The following is a 10,822-nucleotide window of genomic DNA, read 5'->3' as shown; positions in this document are numbered from 1 at the left end:
TTTCTAGTTTAATTCCATTACAGTCTGAGAGCAGACATTATGTTATTTCCGTGCTTTCACATTTTTTCAGGTGTGTTTTATGGCCTGAATATCCCATACATGTTTGAGAATAATGTTAAATTTGCTGTTGTTAGATGGAGTCGTCTATAGATGTAAATTATATTCAGATGATTGATGTTGCTGTTGAGTTCAACTATGCCATAACTGATTTTCTGCCTGCTAGAACTGTCTATTTCTGATAGAGGGGTGCTAAAGTCTCTACCTATAATAGTGGATTCATTTATTAAGAATTGCTATGTCTTCCTGGAGTATTGACAGCTTCATCATTTTATAATGTCCTGCTTTATCCCTGATAAGTTTTCTTGCTCTGAAGTCTGCACAGTCTGAAATTAATACAGCTACTCCCACTTTATTTTGATTAGTGTTAACATAGTATTTCTTTCTCCACTCCTGAACTTTTCATCTATATATGTTTTTGTATTTAAAGTGGATTTCTTGTAGACAACAGAGAGTTGGGTCTTGTTTTTGGATCCACGCTGACAGTCTCTGTCTTTTAATTAGTCTATTTAGACTATTGGTGTTTACAGTGATTATTGGTATCATCAAATTAATATCTTTCATATTTGTTACTTTATTTCTATTCATTGCCCTTGGTATTTGTTCCTATTTTTGTTGCCTGCTCTTTTTATGCCTTTTTTAGTTTTAGTTGAACATTTTATATAATTCTCTTTTCTCTCATTTCTTCCCATATCAACTATATATTTTTTTTACTTTTTTTCCAGTGGTTGCACTAGTGTTTACAACATACGTTGACAATAAATTCAAGCCCACTTTTACTTTTTGCTTTTGTTTATTTAACTTTTTTTTTTTTTTAATAGAGATGAGGTTTCACTATGTTGACCAGGCTGGTTTCAAACTCCTGGACTCAAACTGTCCTCTTACCTCAGCCTCCCAAAGTGCTAGAATTACAGGTGTGAGTCATCATGCCCATCCTCAGGTTCACTTTTTGTTTGTTTGTTTGTTTGTTTTGAGACGGCGTCTCACTGTGTCACCCATGCTGGAGTGCAGTGGCACAATCTCAGCTCACTGCAACCTCTGACTCCCAGGTTCAAGCGATTCTCCTGCCTCAGCCTCCTGAGTAGTTGGGATTTCAGGCATGTACCACCACACCTGGCTAATTTTTGTTATTTTTAGTAGAGACAGGGTTTCACCACGTTGGCCAGGCTGGTCTCAAACTCCTGACCTTAAGTGATCTGCCCACCTCAGCCTCTCAAAGTGCTGGGATTACAGGCATGAGCCACCACGCCAGGCCAAGTTCACTTTTAAGTAGCACAATACAACTTCACAGATAGTGCAAGTACCTTATAATAAAACATTTCTAATTTTCCCTCCCATTTATTGTATAATAGTATATTTCATTTCTACATAAGCATACATAATTATATTATACATACATAAACATACATAATTGAATACCTTATTGCTATTATCATTTTTTTCTCGTTGGCCATGAACCTTGTGATTTGTGAGGAAAAGTATCACATCTATTCATTCCCACAGGAGCCAAGATAAGAATTATATCTGACATCCTCAAAAACCATGCAAATGAGAGTGGAGTGAAATATTTAAAGTGTTGAGAGAAAAATCCACCAAACTAGAATTCTGTACCCTGTGAAATCATCCTTTAAAAATGAAAGAAAAATTGAGACTTCAGAAATGAAGACACAAGGACCCAGGGGAAACTTTCTGTTTTTGTGCTTTAATGGACAGCCATGTAGAAATGGAATTGGACTAAAAGGTATGATCTAATGGTAATAGAGTGAAAAGGGGAAACCCAGCAATGCCTGTCTGTTCAGATTTTTCTTGGCCTCTCTGTGTAGCCTTCCTTCCTCCTGGGAATGGAGCAGGACCTCTCTGAATGAGGGTCTTCAAGGGAGAAGGGAAAAGGGAGAGAGTGACCCTCCTTGTTTTTATGGCTTGCTTTGGGGGAGAGGGGTTCTAGTTTCTATGACTCACCCTGGGGAAGCAGGAATCGTTTTTCTGGTGGGGGTGGGAGCGGGCGGGATAGGGTCTCCCTTTGTCACCCAGGCTGGAGTGCAGGGGCACGATCTCGGCTGCAACCTCCACCTCCCAGGTTCAAGCGATCCTCCTGTCTCAGCCTTCTGAGTAGCCAGGATTACAGGTGTGCGCCACCACAGCCCGGCTAATTTTTGTATTTTTAGTAGAGACAGCGTTTCACCTTATTGGTCAGGCTGGTCTTGAACTCCCAACCTCAGCTGATCTGCCTGCCTTGGCCTCCCGAAGTGCTGGGATTACAGGCATGAGCCACCCTGCCCAGCTGGATTCTTTCGGTTTCTATGACTCACTTTGTGGAGGGGCAGGAGGTAGGAAGACAGAAGGAGGTCAGACAGACCTTGCTTCTGAGACCTTTCCAATCTTCAGTTCCAAGTAATCAGCATGCCAAGGCACCATACTTCAGGGTGTGCCCCAATACTGCTCTGTAAGTCAGGTGTTTGTTCCTCTGGCTCCTTTCAAGAATTTGTTTTTAATCTTCAATTTTCTGAAATTTGAATATAATTTCCTACAGGCAGTTTCTGGCATTTATTTGGTTTGGTGTTCTCTGAACTTTCTGTATCTGTGGTTTGACTTCTGACATTAATTTGGGGAAATTCTCAGTCATTATTGCTGCAAATATTGGTTCTATTTCTTTCTTTTCCTTCTCCTTCTGATATCCCATTGTGCATATATTAGTTACATCGTCTGTAGCGCCTGAGTTCTTGGATATTCTGTTCTGTTTTTTTCATTTTTCTCTTCGCTTTTAAGTTGCAATTGTCATATCCTCAAGTTCAGAGCTTCTTTCCTCAGCCATGTCCAGTCTACGAATGAGCCCATCAAAGGCATTCTTCATTTCTGTTACAGTGTTTTTGATCTAGATTTCTCCGATATTCACCATGAGAACCTGGTAGAGCTTCTGGAGGCAAAAGTCACAAAAGTGTACCACCCCCCACCACCCTCCACTGGAGTTTTTATCACTCCGTCTTATTCACTAAGCCTCCAACAATCGATCAGTTACAGGTCTCGTTTCCCTGCTCCAGCTCTGGTTTCCACGGAGGTTTCAGCTCTAGCAAGTTGTGATTCTTTGTGTGCGCCTGTCTCTCTAGTTTTTCAAGCAACAGGTTGCCCTGTGACACCATCTCTCTCACAAATCTGAGAAAAAGCGTTGATTGTTTTTTAGTGTGTTTGGGTTTTTCCTTGTTGTTAGGATGGAATGACAACTTTCAAGCTACTTATATACCAGACCATAACCCAGACGTCTGTTCTGTTCATGTTTTAGATTATTTTTTTCTCTGTGATTCATGTTGAAAGTTTCTATGGTTACGTTTTCACTTTCACTAATGCTTTCTACTGTAATGTCCAACCTGTCATTAACCCCATCCAGTGCATTTTTCATCTCAAGCATTGTACTTTTTATCTTCAGAAGTTTGATTTAGATCTTTTTTACGTCTCCCATGTCTCTACTTAACGTTTTTTAATCTTCTCTTTAACTTTTGGAACATATTAAATACAGTTATGATAACTGTTTTAATGCCTCTGTCTGCTAATTCTAACATCTGTGTTAATTCCAGGTTGGTTTCAACTTTATTATTATTCTCCTCATTATGACTCATATTATCCTACCTCTCTGCATGACTGGCCTTTTTTACTATATGTTGATTTAATATACAAATTTTGCCCTGTTCAGGGCTGGATGTATTTTATTTCTTTTTCTTTTTTTCTTGAGATAGAGTCTCGCTGTGTCACCCAGGCTGGAGTGCAGTGGCGCGATCTCAGATCACTGCAACCTCCACCTCCTAGGTTTAAGCGATTCTCCTGCCTCAGCCTCCTGAGTAGCTGGGATTATGGCACACGCCACCACGCCCAACTAATTTTTGTATTTTTAGTAGAGACGGGGTTTTACCATGTTGGTCAGGCTGGTCTCGTGATCTGCCTGCCTTGAGCCTCCCAAAGTGCTGGGATTACAGGCCTGAGCCACCACACCTGGCCTGATGTTCTATAAATATTCTTGAAATTTGTCCTAGAGTGCATTTAATATACTTGGAAAGAGATTGATCCTTTTTGTGTTTGCTTGTAATATTTGTTAGGGGGGATCAGAGCAGCATTTGGTCTGAGGATAATCATTCCCCACTAGTGAGGCAAGACTCAACCCAGCACCCCAGGAATGAGGATATTTTCCAGTCTGGCTGGTGGGAACAGGTACTGTTTCCAGTCTTGTATGAGCTCCAGATACTGCTCCCTCTAATCTTTTCCCCTAGTTCCTTCTCCAGCCACAGGTACTGTACACACGTGCTAATCAGGACTCTGTGACCACTTGAGGGGGTCCCTCAATGCATCTCTACGTTCTTTTTTTGTGCAGCTCTCTCTTCTCTGGTTCTCTTCCCTGAAAGCCCTCTTTGCCTTAGTCTTTCTCAGTTCGCTTCATCTCCTCAATTCAAGGTGTCTTCCAGGATCCAACAAGGTTTCTCCTCCCTGCGCCATGCCTGAAATCTCTATTAAATCAGTAAGCCGGTAGACGTGTAGGAGTCATCTCAGCTCCTCGTTTCTCAAGAATCACTGTTCTTTGCTGCCTGATGTCTAATGTCTTGAAAACTGTTCTTTGATGTATTTTTCCAATGTTTTTGTTATCTGCGGCAAGAGAATAAATCCAGTCCCTGCAGAGCCTATTTATCCCTGTTACCAAGACGTGACCCTTCTGGGGTCTCTACTGAATATTCTCCACTGAGAACACCTAGTTCTCTCCACCTGGCTGGTCTGAACAAAGCTTCCCCGTGTGAGCGCTCAGGATGGCTCACCTTACTGCTTTCTGGCAGTGCTTTTCCTAGTTTCACGGAGTTTCATCCATGCTTATGTGGCTTTGCTTTCAGCAACAAACACAAGAGCAAACCTCTGCCGGTTTCTGCACTCTTTCTCTAAGCTGCTTCCTCTGCTTTGGCTTCTGTCCTGCAAATTGTGACTGCCTTAGCCTCACCAAACTTCAGTCTCCGAACCCTCCACTCACTGTCACCCCTGCACTCTGCGTGGGTTCTCCTTTCCTGCGCTGAGGTCTGGAGAGTGCCTCCAGGCAGAAAGAAGAGGGGATCGTGGGATCCATCTCACTTGTTTCCTTTTTTTCAGGGATCATAGTCCTGCGCTTTCTGTTATCCAGTGTTTAAAAACTGCTGTTTCATTTGCCCAGTTTTCTCGTTGTTTATTATGGGAGCACAAGTCAAGTATAGGTTTCTCCATCACAGTGAAAGCAGAAGTCTTCAATGTAAGTGTTTTAAATGACAACATGCAAAGCATTATATTGAAAGTGCTTTTTTAAATGAATATCCCACTCCTACCAAAATTCTGATCACTCCTCTACAGAGGGCTGGCCCTTGTTTGAGAATAGCTCGTCTAGTGAAATCCATGGATGTAAAGCCTTTAATTCAACCACATTTATTCAAACATTTCATAAACCATATCGCATGGCGGGCACGGTGCTCGGTTCTGAAGATCTAGAGACAGTAAGACGCCACTGGTGCCTTAAGGATTTCACTCTCAAAGTCAGCACCTTGTCAGAGTGTTAAAACCCAGTAAGGGCAGTGACAGAGATAATCGTGGGAAATACCAATGAGGCAGGGAAAGCGGGGAGGGGAACAGGCTGCTGAATCCAGTTTAGAGACAGGTGGAAGGTTGTCAAGGATTACTTCCGGAGGTGACACTTAAGCTGACTCTTTAAAGAGGAAAGCAACTCACCACGCAAAGAGAGGACAGTTTGAGCAAAAACATGAGGCAGAAACAGCACACAGTATACCTGGGAACAACAGGCCATTTGAGGTTGCTGAAGCAAAAATTCCCAGAGAGGGAGAGGCAGGGGATGGAGCTGGAGAGGCTGGGAGAGGTCACGACAGGGAGGGCCTTCTGTGTCACACTGGGGAGCCTGCCACTAAGGGCTGAGTCTTTTACATAACTTTGCATGGTGGCTGGCAGGGTGCATGCCCGCCTCAGCACGCAGCAGGTATTATTAGATGATGATCATGAAAGATAAATCTGAGAAACCGCAAAACTCTGAGCGGAGCCAAAATCCCTTAGGTTCCGAGGTTCCAGAAAGTTATCCGACTCCTCTGCCCCTTTGCAAATTCAGCTGAGATGTGTGGCAGTGGTGGTCAGCCAGCCCTGAGGTGCTGCTTTCTCGGCAATTGGCTGAGCCTCTAGACTTGCATCTATGGCTGGAGCATAGTAAGGAGGGAGAAGGGGAGAGCGTGAGTGAGACAGAGAAGAAAGACAGCAGTAGGGGACAGGAAGTCACGCTGAGAGACACAGCCACAGTGGGGCTCAGATTGAAGGGATAGATCAAGAAACACTTTAACGCAAGAAGATGATTTCTGGTGTCAAGAGGAGAATCATATGCTTTCTCCCAGAAAACTCTGCAAATACTTGGTGACCAACCAGACCACAAAGCCACGCGTTCAGGGGCTCCCTCCCTCCCCATCGTAGGGGTCTCTGGGAGTGGGGCAGAGTCTCCAGTCTAAACTCAAGCCAGGATTCAGACACATATGGACAATGCAGATGGGCCGGCCCCAGCAGAAGTCTATTTGTCTGAGGGGTTGAGGGGCCTCCAGAAAAATAATCCACATGGAAGGAAATGGGAATACCACCTGATCAGCTCAACCCATAACAAGACTGAGTCCTTTGCAGGGCAGGGAGTCTGAAAAAACTTCAAATGAGCAGATCGCCAGGGCATGAGTAGTACTGGCCAGGTATTTCTTTCACAGGTATAACATGAAGACAGGGGCTAAGGTACTCTTCCTGGCTTTGAAACAGAACATAAAGCTGCTCTGGCTCCTTGAGGGCTTCAGGTGCTGAGCTGTAGTGAGAAAGGGAACACGCCCGGGCTGCCCAGCAGGAGGTGGAAGGGCTGGAGAACAGCGTGAGCCACACAGGTGCCTGGCAGTGTGCCCAGGAACACTGTGCTCGTGGCCATGTGTGAGACACGCTCTGGAACTGCAGAAATCTCTCGGGGGTGATTTGTAGTGGGGTGAAGTTCCACATGAGTTGGAAGAAGGAAGAACGAGGGAAATGTGGATTATGACTATTAATGAGGCCTGGGAAAAGTTGAGTTCCACTAGGAAGGTACAAAGTTTAGGTTTCCCTAGGGAATCGCTAGCAAGCTAATAGCTGGCTCATCCTCGCAGAAGTTCTACCTGGACACCGTTGATCAGTTGAAATTGTTTCTCTTCAATTCTCCCTCTTGTAGCAAGTTTATGAGCTGCAAATGTCCCTGTTTGCTCAGGTCTAGGGCAGGAATCCTTCCTAGATCCTCATCTCTACAAGTGTCCTTCTCATGCTGATTAAATCCAGTGAGCAACCTCTACCACTAAAAAAAGCAGGGAGGTGCCTGTCTGAGCAAGATGGGGAGGAGATACAGGGAGGGTTCCAGGCCGCCGTGCCAAGCTCGCACAAAGACAGACCTTGAGACAAAAGAGACAAAGACGCTAAGCACAAACAGCTATTTTGTTTTCCACCTTATCGTTTTCCATATTTTCCAAATTATCTATAGAAAGAGGCAAATGCTAGTTTTTCAAAACCGAATGTAAAAAGTACAAGTAAGCTCAGCTTTTCACAATCTACATGGATGAGGCGCATCTGGGTTTTACGTGCTTTCCTTTTGGTCACCCCTCAGGCATTTGATCTTGATTATGTAACACACAGGAGTCACAAAGAGCAACCACCTGGTGTGACGGAGGGCGTTCTGCCATGCAGATGATGCAGAAGGTTGGTGTGGCTAAGCACTGCCAAATCTGACAAACCTGTATTTTGTGGCATCCCCCTTGGGGACAAGGACCCTGTTGTAGAAGGAGACAGACATGAACATATTTTCCTACTCACCTCCACTGGACCTTGGCTCATCCAGCGAGAGTGATTGACAATCCCCAAAGGCTGTTGGCCAACTATTTGCAAGAGGGGTCCATGGAGGGAAGCCTCTTCCACCTGTTACTCTTTTCTCTATCACTTCACATCCACAGGGGTCCCTAAGCCCCAAGACAAGGGTCAAGTGCAAATCTGGTAAGCCAAGAAGACCTAGCAGTTGTCAACTTAATTAGCCTTCAGGAAAAATATATGGCTATATAAGCACAGTAAAGTTGCTATAGAGACAGGCAGAGGAGGTGCATTTAGAACAGGGCCTCATCGCATCACCCGATAAAAATAAGACCCAGGCTTTTTAATAGCATGAATTACTTAAGTTTTAAATTTAACAGGGGACGACACCAAGGCACTCACTGGTTTTCAGAACATTTGAGGAATCTGGGCTGCCTGCTTCTGCATATGTTAGCAGCCATCACAACATATGCTCTGGCGGATGGCAATGAAGAGCTGGAAGCCCACGTGTCTCTCCCACCCCCTGAGATAAGAGATGGTCTTTCTCACTTTGGTTTGTCCTCTTTAATTGGGTGAGATTTTCGATGTGTTTCAGGAAAATTTCTGAGAAATAGCTCTACCGTGCTCTGCACTGGGCCAGTTGCATGTATTATTGCTAGTCATTGTAACAACCTTAGGAAGCAATGATCTCATTTTGCAGACGACAAAATAATGAAGCTCAGAGAGGTCCAGAACTTTCCCAAGGTCACGGAGCTACTAAATGGTGGAGTTGAGATTCAAATCCAGGTGTCCCCATTCCAAAGCCCATTGCTTTATGAGACATGAACCACAACCTCCGCACAGAGAGGAACCCAGGATGAGGTGAATCTAAGAAGCTCTACCATTTTTATTGGTATATGGCATGGACCTTGTTATAGTTTAATCTCTCTCCTAAGGTAGTCCCAAAGTGGATGGGTTCCAAGAAATTCCACAGAGATTCTGAGCTCTACTGGTGAGCACCTCTCCAATTATCCAAGGCAAGTGTTAATTTCAGACTGACTTCTCCTAACCATCCAACATGTTTCTGGACTGTCTCTTCCCTAAGTGAGGACCACCAGCATAATTAACACAAGATTCCAAACATCACTGAGAAAGTGTCCCCACTGCTCTTGCATCCATGAAAGCTTAACCATATGAAACCCAGCTGGAAATCCAAAGTGAAGTTCTTTTTGTTGACAACTTTGTCTTCGGATTATTCATGAACCTCTTACTTTGCAGAAGGATTTTTAAAAACAGTTTTCCAACAAAGGCCTACACAGTAGACTCAATCTGAGCCTCTAAGGCATCATCTTTCCTTGTGGGAAACTGCAGTGCTGGTGAGATGAGATTGGGTCTGGGACAATGGCAGTGGAAGGGAGAGGAAGCCAATGGGGAAGCCAGGGGACCCCTGGTGACAGTAGGAACAAGTGGTACCTATGTCCCTCCCCATTCAGTTTACCAGCTGAGGGTCATGACAGATGTCTGGGCTTCACAGGATCCGAGAAGGCATGTCTAGGGCAACATTGAAACACATGGCTTGACAGAAATTTGAACCAAAGCATCGAACCCAGTGAACGGGCAGAAGGGCAGAGAGAAGGCAGGTAGAAGCCACAGACCAGAGGCTGGGACCCAGGGCACAGCAGAAGGTTTAGAATCAGAGGGAAGGTGGTGGTGCCTCGGTAGAGTCCTTGGGCCATAGAACTCACCCCAGGAGCTTTTTCAGGCTACCTGCAGCCTGCAACGTGGGTGCAGAGTGTGGCTAAGGGAGCTGCCTGCTGGGACCAGCTCTACTGCTCAGGACGCTCAAATCCATCTGTATGCCACTGTCATCACCCCCCACACACTCCTTCCAATCCCTGCACAATCAGCACTAATGTCTCACCAACAGATTAAGACCTGAAGTACAAGAAATAGGATTTTAAACTCAAGTTAATTCAATTCCCCAGGTGACCCTTGTTAACTTATTCACCCTCAGAGACATATTAATAGTTCCTTCTTATATCGTATAGCAATTTGTGGGGTGGGTTTTGTGGTAGCTTTACCTTTTTTTCTCACTTCAGTTAGACATGTTATCTATTTAAAAGTAATATGGGAAAAGGAAAAACGAGTGTAGGAATAGCTTCCTGGCAGAAATACTTTCACTAGTTTCTGAATGTAATATCAGCCCAGCAAAAGTTATCTGCAAATACAGAAGTTATCTGCAAATACATGTACATCAAAGACACTCAAGTTTTTTTTTAACAAATGAATCATTTTATGCTACTGAAATAACTCTGTGATGTGCTATTGGCATTTAAGGAGCTAAATAGACTCTGTGGGCCAGCCAACTTCTACTGAAAACATTAGACATGCACAGGCTTTAGACTCAGGCAAACCTTAGAAGTTCTGGCTTTGCTACTTATTAGCTGTGGTAACTTGGGCAAGTCATTTAACCTCTCTAAGCCTCAGCTTCCTCATCTGTGAAATGAGAATAATATCAGTCACATGCCAGGGATAAATCCAGGGAGGAGAATGGCCAGGGGGCTATGTCAAAGACCAGACACTACTTCCGCCCCAGGTGGATGCCAGGACCAGGACAGTGAGCAGGCAAACCTTGCCCTTGCCCTCCCTCCCTCCCTCCACAATCTTAAAGCTCCTTGAACAACCAACCCCCATCCCCACCCGCTGAGAATTTCCGTGCCCTCCTGCTGAAAGGGTTTGGCCTTTTGGTGTTCCCCTCCACCACGGGCTGTTTCCATGCAAAGCTCTCGAGGGTGACTTGCAGGCTACGGTCATCACCACCACCAGCCTTTCCCATCCCTGCCTCTACCTACTGCCCTCTAAATAAGGAAGCCAGCACTGCCAGGCAAAGAACTTCTGCCCAATATGGGTCCTGGGTGGCCTCTCGCCTCTCTCTTTCCCT

The sequence above is a fragment of the Macaca fascicularis genome, chromosome 11, assembly GCF_037993035.2.
Source record: "Macaca fascicularis isolate 582-1 chromosome 11, T2T-MFA8v1.1".
Classification (NCBI taxonomy): domain Eukaryota; kingdom Metazoa; phylum Chordata; class Mammalia; order Primates; family Cercopithecidae; genus Macaca; species Macaca fascicularis.
This window is presented reverse-complemented; position numbering follows the sequence as displayed.